This window comes from Saccostrea echinata, unplaced genomic scaffold (genome assembly GCF_033153115.1).
Source record: "Saccostrea echinata isolate AGI-Se365-2 ecotype Australia unplaced genomic scaffold, CSIRO_AGI_Sech_v1 ptg000047l, whole genome shotgun sequence".
Classification (NCBI taxonomy): Eukaryota; Metazoa; Mollusca; class Bivalvia; order Ostreida; family Ostreidae; genus Saccostrea; species Saccostrea echinata.
The window spans coordinates 343,294-357,307 of record NW_026889796.1 but is presented as its reverse complement, the minus strand read 5'-3'; the positions used below and the strand labels follow the sequence as shown (position 1 = coordinate 357,307).

The window sequence follows — 14,014 nt, the reverse complement described above, 5'->3', positions numbered from 1 at the left end:
CCCTACTTCCACCACGTTAAGGAACAAAAATCCTGATAACAAATTCCTATGAATTGAACTTTTGAAGTAACTCTAACAGTAAAATACTATAGTAAAATATAGTTAACTATAATATATACTATAGGAACCATAGTGTAATAAGGTGTCAGAGTTATTATTACATAAGTAAATCAAAGTTTTCGAAACTATCACTATAGTGCTATGTCCTAGTGATTACTTATGTAAATCAAGTTGTCAAAGATATCACTATAGTAAATCAATTTTCTGTATTAAAAGTTATACTTAGGAATTATCCAGTGTACCTGGGGGGTATTGCAGACTTTTTTTTTTCATTTTACCAACGGTGTGTTGATGTCATGCATTACACGTTCTCTTGTTAATGTCTCTTCTGTCATTTAAATATATCTTAACATTATATTGACCATAGATACAAGAGATAATGAAAGAAACCAGGAGACATGTTTTCTGGAGAACATAAAAGTAAGTTCAGTAAAACGAGCAATTACATGGAGATTTAAAAAAACAGGATTAACTTTCAAAAGAGTTTTCTTGAACCCATCTAGTTGTTGTATACATGTTCATATATCCACGAAGGTTGTCTGTGACCATCAGCTCTGAAAGTTTCAACCCAATAAGCAAGTACTCAGTACATGTTCCTGTTTTAAGTATGGCTCCGTGTAAAAATCATGCAGGGGGTGATACATGGGGGGTTTCAGAATTTTTTCAAACTTTGCATGTTGGTAGGGTATGCTAAGATACTACAAAAAATAAAATGATTTTTTATCAATTCTGTGTCTGGTTGCCATGGCAACAGTTAAACTGTTTTCGGTAAAATATGGCTGAAATTTCCTCTAAAAATAGGCAAAAATATCAATATTTCATATGAAATTAAAAGAAAATCAGACAATAAATCACATTTTTGTTTATTTCTCATTCAAATACAGCTCAAATAGTAACTTTTCATAATTAATCAAAATATTTCCATGTCCAGTAAAATGTTCTAATTTTAAGCTGAAAAGGGGAGATAATCCATATTGAAAAAACAGCAAAATATCAATTTTTTGAGGATTTTCAGCTATCAAAAAATTAAAAAACCCTACAGCCAAACCAAAAGGCCATGCTAGTTTCATAGACACCATACCCTATAGAAAATAAAATAATTAAAACATTTTTGTGCAAATGATTATTATTTTCCAAAATGATTGACGAGTTTCATTCAAAAAATGGCAATTTCCCTTTTTTTGTCACAGTCCAATATATGCCATATATGTATGCATGTAAAAGGAAATTGACATTTCAACACAATTTCTTTACATTTCCAAACTCAAATACAACACAATTATTTACTTATCTTAATTAATCTAAATATTTTCATGACCTGTAAGATGTTCCAATTTTAAGCTGAAAAGGGAGATAATCCATATTGACAAAAACAGCAAAATATCAATTTTTTGAGGATTTTCAGCTATCAAAAAATTAAAAAACCCAACAGCCAAACCAAAAGGTCATGCTAATTTCATAGACACCATACCCTATAGCAAATAAAATAATAAAAACATTTTTGCGCAAATGATTATTATTTTCCCAAAACGATTGATGAGTTTCATATAAAAAATGGCAATTTCCCTTTTTTTGTCACAGTACAATAACTATGCCCTATACACATATCATGAATATATACCAGGTATGCATGTAAGAAAAAATTGACATTTCAAAAAATTTTTCTCAATTTTCTAATTTGAAATACAACACAATTTTACTTTTCATTTAATCAAAATATTTTCATGACCAGTAAAATGTTCTAATTTTAAGCTGAAAAGGGAGATAATCCATATTTACAAAAACAGTATCATATCCCATTTTTGAGGGTTTTTTTCAGCCTATAAGTTTTTTTTAAAGTCCAACAGCCAATGCAAATCAAAAGGTCATGCTTGTTTCGCACACACCATACCCTATGGGTATGATACATAGGGTATTATACAAAAATTGAAATTGCATTTATTTATTTATTTTAGGGGGGGGGGGGGTGTTAATATATTGATCCAACAACCATCGAGGGACAATATTTACTTCCTTCTTTAGGATCGGTGAATGCATACATTTAGGCAAGCCAAACCATTGTAATGACCTCAAAAACAGAAATAATTGTATAATATACAACTTGACTTTTATTTTAATGATAATATGAAAATCATTTTATGTTTCCCTCTTGGTTACACCTTTCAATATACACCACAAGAATTTTGTTCAAATTTTAACTGCATGCAATTACATGTATTAATTAAATGAATGATGTTTTTTTACACATCATTACCAAGTCATCTGCTTCTTTTCCATTCAATTTTACCAGTTTATCCCACATCAAAATTATTAATTACTGGTACATGTATCAAAATCATTAATTGATAGATGTAAACAAAATTTTAATAGTTTACATCTTTTAAGATGAAATAATGCTGAACAAAATATCAGTAATCTCCGATGCTTCTCTTTTGTAGTAACTGACTGTCCTTTGTTTATTTATGAGTCTCTTCTAGTGAAATATAAAACTGTAACCTAAAGGTGCTGAAGATCCATGGGAGTTGAAAGTCCATGCCTGATTATCTTTATCCAAGTGCCAGCATTCTTTGAACTCTAATCTTTGTTATTCCTAAAATAATAGTTACATATAATTATCATTTACCACATTAAAACTCATTGTTCTACATTGATTTAAAGGTATTAAAGGGTTTTTTTAAATTTATAAATTACATGGAATCTCAAGTTTATGTAATGCAGTAATTTCATGTAAAATCTCAAATGGTTGCATGTGCATGGCATGTGGTCCCCCACCTTTGGAGTCTTATTAGTTGGTGGTGTGCAATGATGTTTTTCTTGCTGTCTCAAAAATACTGTCAGCTTTTCCTTCATAACCATGATGCAAACCATCTTGCGCATTCTGTGAAAATGATATAGGGTTTCATTTCAAAAGTATATAATTCAAATTACTAACTTATGAAATATGTAAAATATCTTTACCATATTTTCTATCATTTATGTCTCAGGTTTTTAACCATATTACAATTTAAACTGTAACCAGTTATGAATTCTATAATCTTGCTACTGATTAAATTAAAACTACAAAATGAAATACCCGGTACTCTCACAGTACCTGTTATAAAACACTTTTGGGTCTTCCCTTTTCATTCTATCTCTTCAGTCAAACAAGTTCTTGATCATTCTGAAAAACAACAAGGAATATTTTTCATCTAGATTTATATGCAATATGACATACAGAGAGAGATTAGGTATAAAGACAACTAAATATACCTATTTAACAACCCTAAATTAAATTTACCTGGTGATTCCAAAGCACAGTACACTGTTTTCCAAATACACTAGCCCGATTAAAAATGTTGGGCCAGTAAAAATGTAAGTCAGCAATAGCTTGACAAGACTAATAGAATTTTCAGTGATATATCTTTTACAAATTATACCATCAGTAATGTTAAAAAATGTGCATAAACAGCCTTGTCTGAAAAATTATATATTTATTAAATAAATCAAGCTTTTTGGTGGTTTTTATATCTTGGTTGATTTTTTTTTCTGTCCATACTTGATTTTGTTATTTAGTTATCATTTCTGACTAGTGCCATGTTGACATGGGTAGAGCAAACAAGAGGCCCATTGGCCACAATGCTCACCTGAGTCAATATCTTCATCAGCAGATTTTTCTAATATATATTCATATGTAAAACTTTGATCCCCATTGCGGTCCTACCCTATCCCAGGGGTTCATGATTTCAACAGATTTGAATCTACACTACTTGAGGATTCTTCAATATATACATGTATCTGTACGACTAATCATGGCTTTGCTGTTCTTAAAAAGAAGAATTATCACTACCTAGTGTGAAACTTTGATCCCCCATTGTGGCCCTATACTACCAGTATGTCTAGTTCTTGAGAAGAAGATTTCTAAAGATTGTAAATGTTACCTAGTATCTACATTTTTAAAGCCCCATGCTACCGCTACTTTTCACAAAAGTTTCAACCCTTTTGGCCCAGTTTTTCATGAGAAAAAGATTGATAAAGTTTTTTACATATATATTTCTACATGTAACTTTGATTGTTTATTGCGGCCAATCCATATCCCTTGGGGTCATGATCCGAGCAAACTTCCCACTACATTATGTAATAAAGCTTTCACATAAGTTTCATCTTTTCTGTTCCAGTGGTTCTTGAGAGGAAGATTTTTGAAAGATTCATTAAATTTTAACTAATTTTTAATTATCTCCCCTTGAAAGAGGGCAAGGCTCTTCATTTGAACAACACTGAATCTCCTTCATCCAAGGATGCTTTGTGGCAAATATGGTTGAAATTTGCCATTCTGGAAGAAGATGAAAATGTGAAAAGTTTTAAACAAAGATGACAATGACACCTGGAACAACAACAGACAATTGACAAAGTGTGATCAGAAAAGCTTACTGGAGCCTTTGGCTCCGGTGAGCTAAAAAATCAAAACCTATCACATAAAGCATATACTTCTTTTAATTAGTAAAATTTACATGTTCATTTTCAATTTGAATTACCATAAACCTGGGGCCTAAAATAAAAATTAATTTGTTTGCAGTTGCCTACCCATGCACTGAAAATGCACCCGACCCAAACTTTTTTTTTTTCCAGCCATTTTGTATTATTATTTTTTGTTAAGTTTCAGTTTTTCAGGATATTGAAAATGTTCTATTTTTTATTTTTGTTTTTATCAAGTGAAGCATATTTATGTTAAGTAAGCCTTGAAGTATGAATATCTCTATAATTTGTTATCTAATAAAAGTCTGAAAAATAACTTATTTTTTAAAAAAAAAAAAACCTACGTATCCACTCTAAAAATTATAGGTTGGCAACTGCAAACAAAGAATTTTTTAAGCTAATGTCCCGGGCCTTCCCACTGAATCCCTTAAATTTGGCCACGTTAAATAATGGTTGTTATATGGGACATGTATTGATTAATGATGAGAGCACAGACAATGTTCCATACTTATATGATGATAAAATGTTCTATTGTTAAGATGATATTCTCCTACAGACCCGGTTTAATGAAAGAATGTGTATTAGCAATGTTATGTAGCAAAACAAACCGGGCAATAAGTATTATTTAGAGAATGAGACGGGTTCTGTATCGTAGATACAAATTTGGGGGTGGACGAGTGCATAGCAATAGTCTCCGCCCCCAGATTTGTATCTACGATACAGAACCTGTCGAGTTCTCTAAATGATTTGTGACATGATCAATCAAGAAAAAGCACCGCCCACTTTATAGCTGTGCAGCATTCAAACTACTGCCAGTGTTTGTTTGTTCTCTCTGTAGATGAGGCCTTGATGGGGAGTATGCCTCCGCAGTAGATATATATTTCCATGGACAATGTAAGATTTAGTCAGATTAGTTTTGAAAACGGGGGAGACGTTGTCTTAATTGATAAGGTGGACAATTTAACTTTGCCGTAGATGGAGACTGATCCTAATTTATTTCAGGGGTCTTAAAATCTCAGTTTAACTAGATACACATGCAGGCGATACAAACAGTTCTTCAATGAACTTTGATGTCACAAATTTTTATTTTCTTATTGAAATGCGACATTAAATTTAAAAACGAAGAGAAAAAGATGTGCAGCAGTCGTCAGCGATAAGAATTTAAGATGAAATGTTAAAAAAAAATGCTCAAAATGGACTTGAATGAGTTTGCACGAGAAGAGTGGAAAATGGGGGGGGGTGACTGTGCGAAGTTCACATAATGTATGCTGCACCCGTGAACCCATTGGCTTAACTATTTTGGAGGGGACCCCAAAAAAGCAGGGAAAGCAAACAGGTTTTCAGAAATTTATTAAACATAGGATGCTTTCCATAACTGCGAATTTTCCTTTTTGTTTGGATCGAAATAACGTGTAGATTCTGTGTGGAATAATTTTTTAAAAATTGAGAAATTTTGATATTTTAATATACATTTTTTGATATTGATATTGATATTTTGATATACTTTGCTAGGGATATATTTCTCCAAATTTTATTATAAGATAAAACTCAGCATTTACTATTTGTACTTGCTTTTGATAAATTGAATCAGATTTATTTTTAGACTGTGCTGTATTTTAGATACAGAATAGTTGGCTAATACAAAACACTGAGCTATCGTGTCATAACTAACTCTGGTCAATGCATTTACTCTGAATAATTCAGAGATTTCTGACTATCAACATGGCATGTAAATTTGAATCGTGTAAAAAAACCTTGACAAAAAGTGTTGAACTCTTACATTATATGGATTAATTTTTGGGGGTGAAAGGTATCCCTGTGACAAAAAAAGGTTAACTTTGTTATTATTAACTTGATGCTTATTTTTCAATGCAATTTCATTTATTTCCTCCAAAATCATTTCAGAGTGTTTCCACCATTTTCTGCTACATTGCGAGAATATGGAAGGCATTCTAACTGTGGTCAGGGCCTGTCCCAAGACACAGTAACATTATTCAAACATATATATGTGTAAGATGTCATTTTTTTCAAAATGGACATGATATTGATATATGTAGGAACTGGCCATCCCCAACAATTTTCCAAATACATACTTTACTGTATAAAATATCAATAACCATACATAAGAAGTAAATTTAAATTAAATCCTACCTATCAAGCTGTTCAAACAGCTGTCCAAATGTACCGGTGGCGCCGGTACATTATCTTCCCTCTCCAACTGTCCAAGTTGAGTATGCTGACACAGTCGGACTGCAACTCCTCTCTGAGGGCTTACTCTTGGATTCTGGTGGATTAACTTAGAAGCTAAACTTCCGACATAGACCATACTGATGTCAGTAATAAGGAAAATTGCTGATACCCTTATCAACACGATGACAGTAATATTCCCAAGCTACACTTTTTCGTTTCACAGATTTTTTTTCCTCTTAATTTACACGAGCTCCATGTCCAATCTGTTCTTGTAAATTCCTTTCAATCATTTTTACTCAATTCACACAGATATTTGCAATGAACACCACATGATGCATCAAAATAACTTTGCAGAGTACAGCTTTTCATGGAGGCCGCCATTTTTTTTACTACCGCCACCTATATAAATTTCCTAAGGGAGATAACTCATACGAAGAATCTTCACAAATTCCAGATTTTTAACACCCTGTATCTTTTCAATCCTTTGTTTGCACAAAAATATTAGAGTAAATTTAATTTACACTTTCTATTTTCACTGTAATTATGTGTTTAGATTTTATACATCTTCTTGGGTTTAGAAGAAATTGTTTTCTGAAATATGCACTATTTACACACTATCCATACAAAATTACCCCTGGAGTACCCTATCCCTAGCTATATGAAAAAAGAAGAATTATAACAAATCCATTCGTTATCATTCATTTTAGACCCAAATGAATATATTAAACTCAGTTTTAATGAATTTGCAGATTATCGATGTAGCGCCTTTTCTGTGCTACCTGCATGATTTTTACGCGGAGCCCTACTTAAATATACAGAAGGATTTGCAATGACTGCAGTATCATTATGCACTTGGTACCATGAAAAGCTTAAACTATTTGCATTGTTTGCATTGCAAAAAGGACTTTTTGTGGGCGTTTTTTGAACAATGTTTTCTCAAAATATATATACGTGTGTCCTATGTATAAATCATCCCCCATCTCTGTTTTAAACGGTATGTTCTCCTATCACCGTTTCTGCATACCTAATATTGAATCCATGGGAGGGTTTTACAAACACATTCATTAACGGGAAGTATTGAAATATAAGTATTAATATGCAACATTATACATTTATTGACTGGGTTCGAGGGCAACATGCGTTCCGTCATACCCAAGAACCAAAATGTTTGCCTGAGGCCGTTAGGCCGAATTGATTATCCTTTTTAACACCAAAAATTGTGTAAAAATTCTTTATATTTTCATTTTTCTAAAAATGCATTTTAATTGTACTCATCCAATTTTCACCCCTCCTTCCATATATCTGTAAAAGTAAATAACAAAAAAAATGTTTTTGTGAAACACTGATGCCCCCGTATGGCAACTTATAGCAAAGGTTAAACTTTCTCAAATGCAAATCAAATATGTAGGTACCCAAAGTAAGGACCTGTCTCGAGGAATAAACCTGTGAAATATGAAAACCCTAGCAGCAACCATTGAATAGATATGGAAAAGGTAAAAGTTTTTCAAAAGTATGTCAAACTTCAAGGTCAAGGTCAAATGGTCAAAATTAATGGTGCCCAAAGAAAAGCCTTCTCCCAAGAAATACAACGGTGAAATATGAAAGCCGAAGCACCAATCCTTCAAAAGTTATGACCAAGGTTAAAGTTTTCCAAAAGTAGGCCAAACTCCAAGGTCAAATGGTCAAAGCTGTTGGTATCCAGAGAAAGGTCTTGTCACATGGATTACATATGTGAAGGATGAAAGCCCTAGCACCAAGCGTTCAAAAGTCATGGTAAAGGTTAAAGTTTTCCAAAAGTAGGTCAAACTCCAAGGTCTGATGGTCAAACTTGTTGGTATCCAAAGGAAGGTCTCCTCACAAGGATTACACCTGTGAAGTATGAAAGCCCTAGCACCAATTGTTCAAAAGTTATGGCCAAGGTTAAAGTTTGGTCAGATTTTGCAAAACTGGGTCAAACTCTAAGGTCAAGGTCAAAAGGTCAAATATGGTGATACCCAAAGAAAGGTCTTGTCATAAGGAATGCACATGTGAAAAATGAAAGACATAGCTCCAACCAATCAAAAGTTATGGACAAGGTTAAAGTTTTTGCGGACAAACAGACAAACGGCTAAACAGACAGACGGACGGACAGGGCAAAAACGATATACCCCCGAATCTTCGATACGGGGGCATAAAAAAGTGTTGTCCATAAGGATCAAACATTGAGGCATTATGTTTACATCTAGTTAATTAAGCCTTCATTTCACACATGCAGATTAGTAGCTGCAGATCTATAACTGACTAGTCTGAGAAAAAAATGGAATGAATGTCCAAGCAGCTCTTTATTCAATGTGCATCAAAAAACTGCCAATGATTCGACAAATCGTATACCGAGAAAAAATATTGACAATGCTTTTGGGGAATGTATTAAAAGAATATGCTAAGTACACACGGTTAGTAACATTTTGAGATGACAGCTTATAAATACAGATACATACAGATAATTATGTAACTCTCGCTTTCTTGCTCAATATAATTGTCACGGTCACGGTAGCCAAGGGTAGGGCATTCGCTTCGTGATCGGGCCGAGGCCCGTGTTCGATTCTCGTTCGCGTCAAACATAAGACGTAAACATTGGTAAACTGTTCATTCGCCAAGCGCCCGGCAGGCCGGCACTAGAAGTGAAAGTCACGGCTCTTTGGGAAAAGACCTTAATTGGTACGATAAAGAACCCTCACTGCTCAATGGCCCTAAGTGTCGAGTATAGGTCTAAATTTGAAGCCCTTCACCGGTATATGGTGACGTCTAGTCTCTATATGAGTGAAAAATTCTCGAACAGGAGGTGAAACAACATACAACCAATCAATAATTACATTTACATGTTCCTTTTTTGAATGTAAGGACCTCTAGCTCTCCAGAGGTCCATTCCTCTTTTGACAAGTGGGTTACAAATCCACAGCGAGAAAATTATCAAATTTTGGGTACGTATTACAAATGAAATACATGTACATGTATCAACATGGGTTGTTAATTTTAACCATCTGATAAAAATTCCGTATCAGTGTTCTGGGCTCCGATAAATTTCATATCATTTAGTAAAAGAAAACTTTTATGTGCTCGCTAATGCTGACATCTGTATAATAATGCATGGATATAGATTTTTTTAGTTCACAACGAATAGGATTAGACGATTTCCATCAGAATATTAATCCGAGCCTTGCTCTCGATCGGGGTAATATCCACTAGGTATCATTTCTACACACGGGGGATTAGGCAGTCTCCGCGAAAGCCATCAATAAAGTGGAGAATACATATTATATTCAATCACTGGTTTGATCGTTAGTTTCGCCTAATGAAACAGACAGGACTGTGACCCGGAGACACATGCAAAAATCATTTGAATTTTACTACGATATAGTAAAGTTATTGTGAGGTAACGTTCGCTCGTTGTGTTATTGAACCTAGGGATTTGCCGCTATAGTAAATAACGTAATTGTGGGAAAAGGGGCGACTGGATATACATCGGATCATTGTATTGGAACCCAGTCAAAAAAAGTCATTTTACGAACATTTCTGTATTTGTTAAATAGATTACTCACTAGATTGTACGTGCATGCTAGCATGCATAACACGTGAAAGTAAGTGCGTTTAATCAGGCGTTCTATCATTGAAACAATGTAAATTATCAGGGGTTATGCAATTTTCCTTTACAGTACAGACTTAGCCGTCCATTTCACCTGTTCACATCCAGTGCGGTGAAATTTTGCAGAGCAAGCAATTATTCGGACTTCATATATGACATCAGATCAATTTTGATATTGAATTAATAGACATTGCCTGGTGTATATTGACCCTATATCGTCAGCAAATTGTATGGCGAATATAGATTAAGACATCTCCAAAAAAAAAAATTGCACTTTGGTTATAAGATCACGGGTATATAGGTTTGTCAAAAATAGAAACTGATGAAATTTCCGAATATTGATATTTTAAATAGCGTGACAAATCGTACATAGTTATTTAACTGTGGTTGAAATAGTGCATGGTACGTGCGCGACAAGGCAAGTTGGGCACCATTCCTTTTGTGGCAACGGAAAGGAGGCGTAGTGGATACACATGATAAATTCTATTGACAGGATATAATCGCGGTTTAATCTCCCACGAATAAAGTTTGAAAAATGATAAAACAACAACACTTCTTGTTTTAGTTTCATATCTGTTGTTTTTGGTTTGCTTTCTATATTTATTTCTATGAAGATGTATATATGTTTTTGAGTAAAAAAAAAAACAACAACAAAAAAAACAAACAATCTTTACATGCTGTAATTAAAAGATCGGTTAGTTGTTAATCCTGTCGAACTGTAACATGCATTCGATCTGCTGTTGAAAAAAGAACTGAAGATCTTTGACATGTTCTCCCAATTTCGCAGTAAAAGAATACATTGTTTAACGTTGTTGTAGCGGACAGTTTATAGGGAACTAGTGAGGTAGCTTTTCTATAGTCTCTCTCGATCCCAGACAAGTTAAGTTACGGAGAGCCTGTATAAAAGCCCTTGGATGGTGACTGGTCCACGTTATTGACCGCTTCACAGGCCCGTAGAAAGCTGGGGGGAGGGGTTACCTGTCAGATAATTTTGGGAAGTTGACCCCCCACCCACTTTTGGACAGTTTGGGTTTTTTTTCTTTTCTTTTGTTTGTTTGTTTGTTTGTTAGTTAGTTTGTTTTTTTTTTTTTGCTTGTCAGATTTCTTTTGGGGGGAAGTTGCCCCCACCCCCACTTTTGAAACAGTTGCTACGGGCCTGCTACAATATCTCATGAAAGGAGGGGTGTTCCTTTCGATTATGTTTTGTCGAAATATTTGAAGAATACGAATTCCAAAAGACATGGGCACAAAATTTTTGGTTTTGTATACCTCAATATTGTTTTGCATGGAGACTCGAGGTATCTTTGTTCTACCTAAATTTAATTTTAAGAGCTAGAAAAGAAAACATTTTGTTGTTCTTTTTTACTGGGCATGTCTCAGGGTAATACCCTGCAAATGAAAAAAAAACATGGGGTTAGACGATAATACTACTGTCTTTGATGTTTTCAATGTACATGTATATTTTGGAAGATTATGGATGTAAAACGGTGGCACCCCTTGCTGAAAGAAAACAAACGTTTAGATACTTTTGGGGTCAATCCATTGATTGATCATTATTTAAACTTTTAGAACAATATCTTTTTATAGCATTTGTGTGATTGCATGAACGAACGTTGAACGCTTCCACAATTAGCGTCAGATTTGTTGCCAACCGTGTGGGCAACTGCTGAGTTCTCTGTCAACAGTTAGAAGAGATTGCGGGGCAACAGAAAAAAAAGTATGTTGATGGACAGCTACATATATTTCTCACCAATTAGGGGAAGATTGAATTAAGTCTCTCTCGATCGAAATTTGGAAACTTAGAAAAAAGTTTGGCTCCCAGGTTTTATTTATTTTTCTTGTCATCTACAAATACATGCATGTTTTGGTTCATATACATGTATATACGCATACTATTCCTGCAAAGTACATACAGTGAAAAGCAATTTTCTTCATCATTGTCGTTCACTCTCTCTCTCTCTCTCTCTCTCTCTCTCTCTCTCTCTCGGGGGGGGGGGGGGAGGCACCAGCATCTAAAGAGGAAATTTACTATAACAAAATACTATACTAAAAAAAAGTTGGGGGCACCCCCTCCCTCCCCCCCCCCCTTGCGTTCTACAAGACTGTTCGGTTTCAATGATAATGTCGTAAGTTTCAATTTCTTTGTCTTGGAACAAGAATTTTAAGATAATTTCGAGTAACATAGCCATAAGATTCTGGGGGACTGCACTTTTTTGGTAAACGTATAATTTCTTTGTACTCCCTTAGGGCTGAGTGTATTATTGATTTCTCTACCGTGTGTAAATGTTTAGATCTTTTAGCAAAATCTTCGACAACTTAACATGATCTGCAGAGAAATTTAAGAAGTTTGTAATAGTTCCAGAACTAAAACGCTTAAGAGTTGATGGAATTGGCTCGAGTTCGTTTAATTCTGCATGCGCACGTGCAACTCTGCTCACATTTATGATGAAAAACGATATAATTGTCTTACCGATGTACTTTCCGATTTATTAGATCAGAACACAGCTGTGATATACGAAGTTATGTTCATCAGGAGAATGCTCCGTTGTAAGAAAAAAAAATTGACTACATATATTTTTTTTCAATGTCACATCGACAGCCTATTATCGTGGGTTTAGGGGGTGGGTAAGGCATCTTTCGATTACCGTCTAGCATCACACAAATCAACAGAGGAGAAAGGAACAGTGTGTCAAAAAGGGAGGGGGTGGGGTAAGAATATGGAACGTGCTATAAGAAAAAATGTAACTTTCCTCAGCAAATTAACCTTTTCTTCATTGTCCCCCACTTTCGCGAAAGCGAGGGTATATTAAATCTCATTCGTCTGTCAGTCTGTCCGGATGTCTGTCATAAAACTTTAACCTTGGTTGTAACTTTTGTATGAGAAAAGATAGGAATTTCATATTTCACATGTACATTATCTTGGACAAGACCTTTCCAAATATACTATGGTTTCATTGATTGGCGTCGGAAGCAAATTGAAAGAGAAAAAAATTCGAACCTGAAAAAAATTTGACAAGCAAAAAAAAAAAGGGGGGGGGATAGTAATTGTCCAGATGCGAAAATCCTATTTCGTGGGGGGGGGGGGGGGGGGTCAAACTTCTTTCAGTACCAATTTTTTTCCAAACCCTAACACTTACCCTTCTTTGACTACACTGCGACCTGTGCCTCTTGAAAGGGGGGGGGGGGGCTAAACCTACGCCCCAATGTTCAATACCTGTATTATGTCTATCTTTGCCGACGACTATGGATTTTTAACCCCGTGACCTTTACCTTGAAGGTTGGCCTTCTTTTCAGAAATTATAGTTTTATTTTTATCTTGGTCATAACTTTTAATCGAGAAGAGATAGTACTTTCAGATTCCACATGCACATTACCAGTGACAAGACCTTTCCAAATCCACCATGATTTTTGACCCGGTGATCTTGACCGTAAAGTTTGACCTACTTTTCAACAATTTTAACATTGGTTATAACTTTAGAATGAGAAAAGATGGAGTATTCATATTTGATATGTGCATTACCTGTGAGAAGACGTCTCCGAACTTGCTTTATTCTTGAACCCTTGACCTTGACCTTAAAGTTTGACTAAATTTTTAAGATTGTATCATTGCTGTATTTTTTTTTTTAAAAGAGGGAAGATAGGGCATTCATATTTATCATGTACATTACCTGTGACAAGACATTTCCAAAT

At 34.5% G+C, this 14,014-nt stretch overlaps 1 long non-coding RNA gene across 1 annotated transcript; it reads right to left on the bottom strand.

Annotated features, from left to right (window-relative positions):
- Positions 1–2,309: 2,309 nt before the first annotated feature.
- On the bottom strand, positions 2,310–6,731 carry LOC133202563 (uncharacterized). Its single transcript, XR_009723256.1, has 4 exons — positions 6,664–6,731; positions 3,152–3,220; positions 2,833–2,938; positions 2,310–2,650 (listed from the first exon to the last, which is right to left on the bottom strand). It is a non-coding gene; the product is annotated as an uncharacterized LOC133202563 (long non-coding RNA).
- Between the last annotated feature and the right edge of the window lie 7,283 nt (positions 6,732–14,014).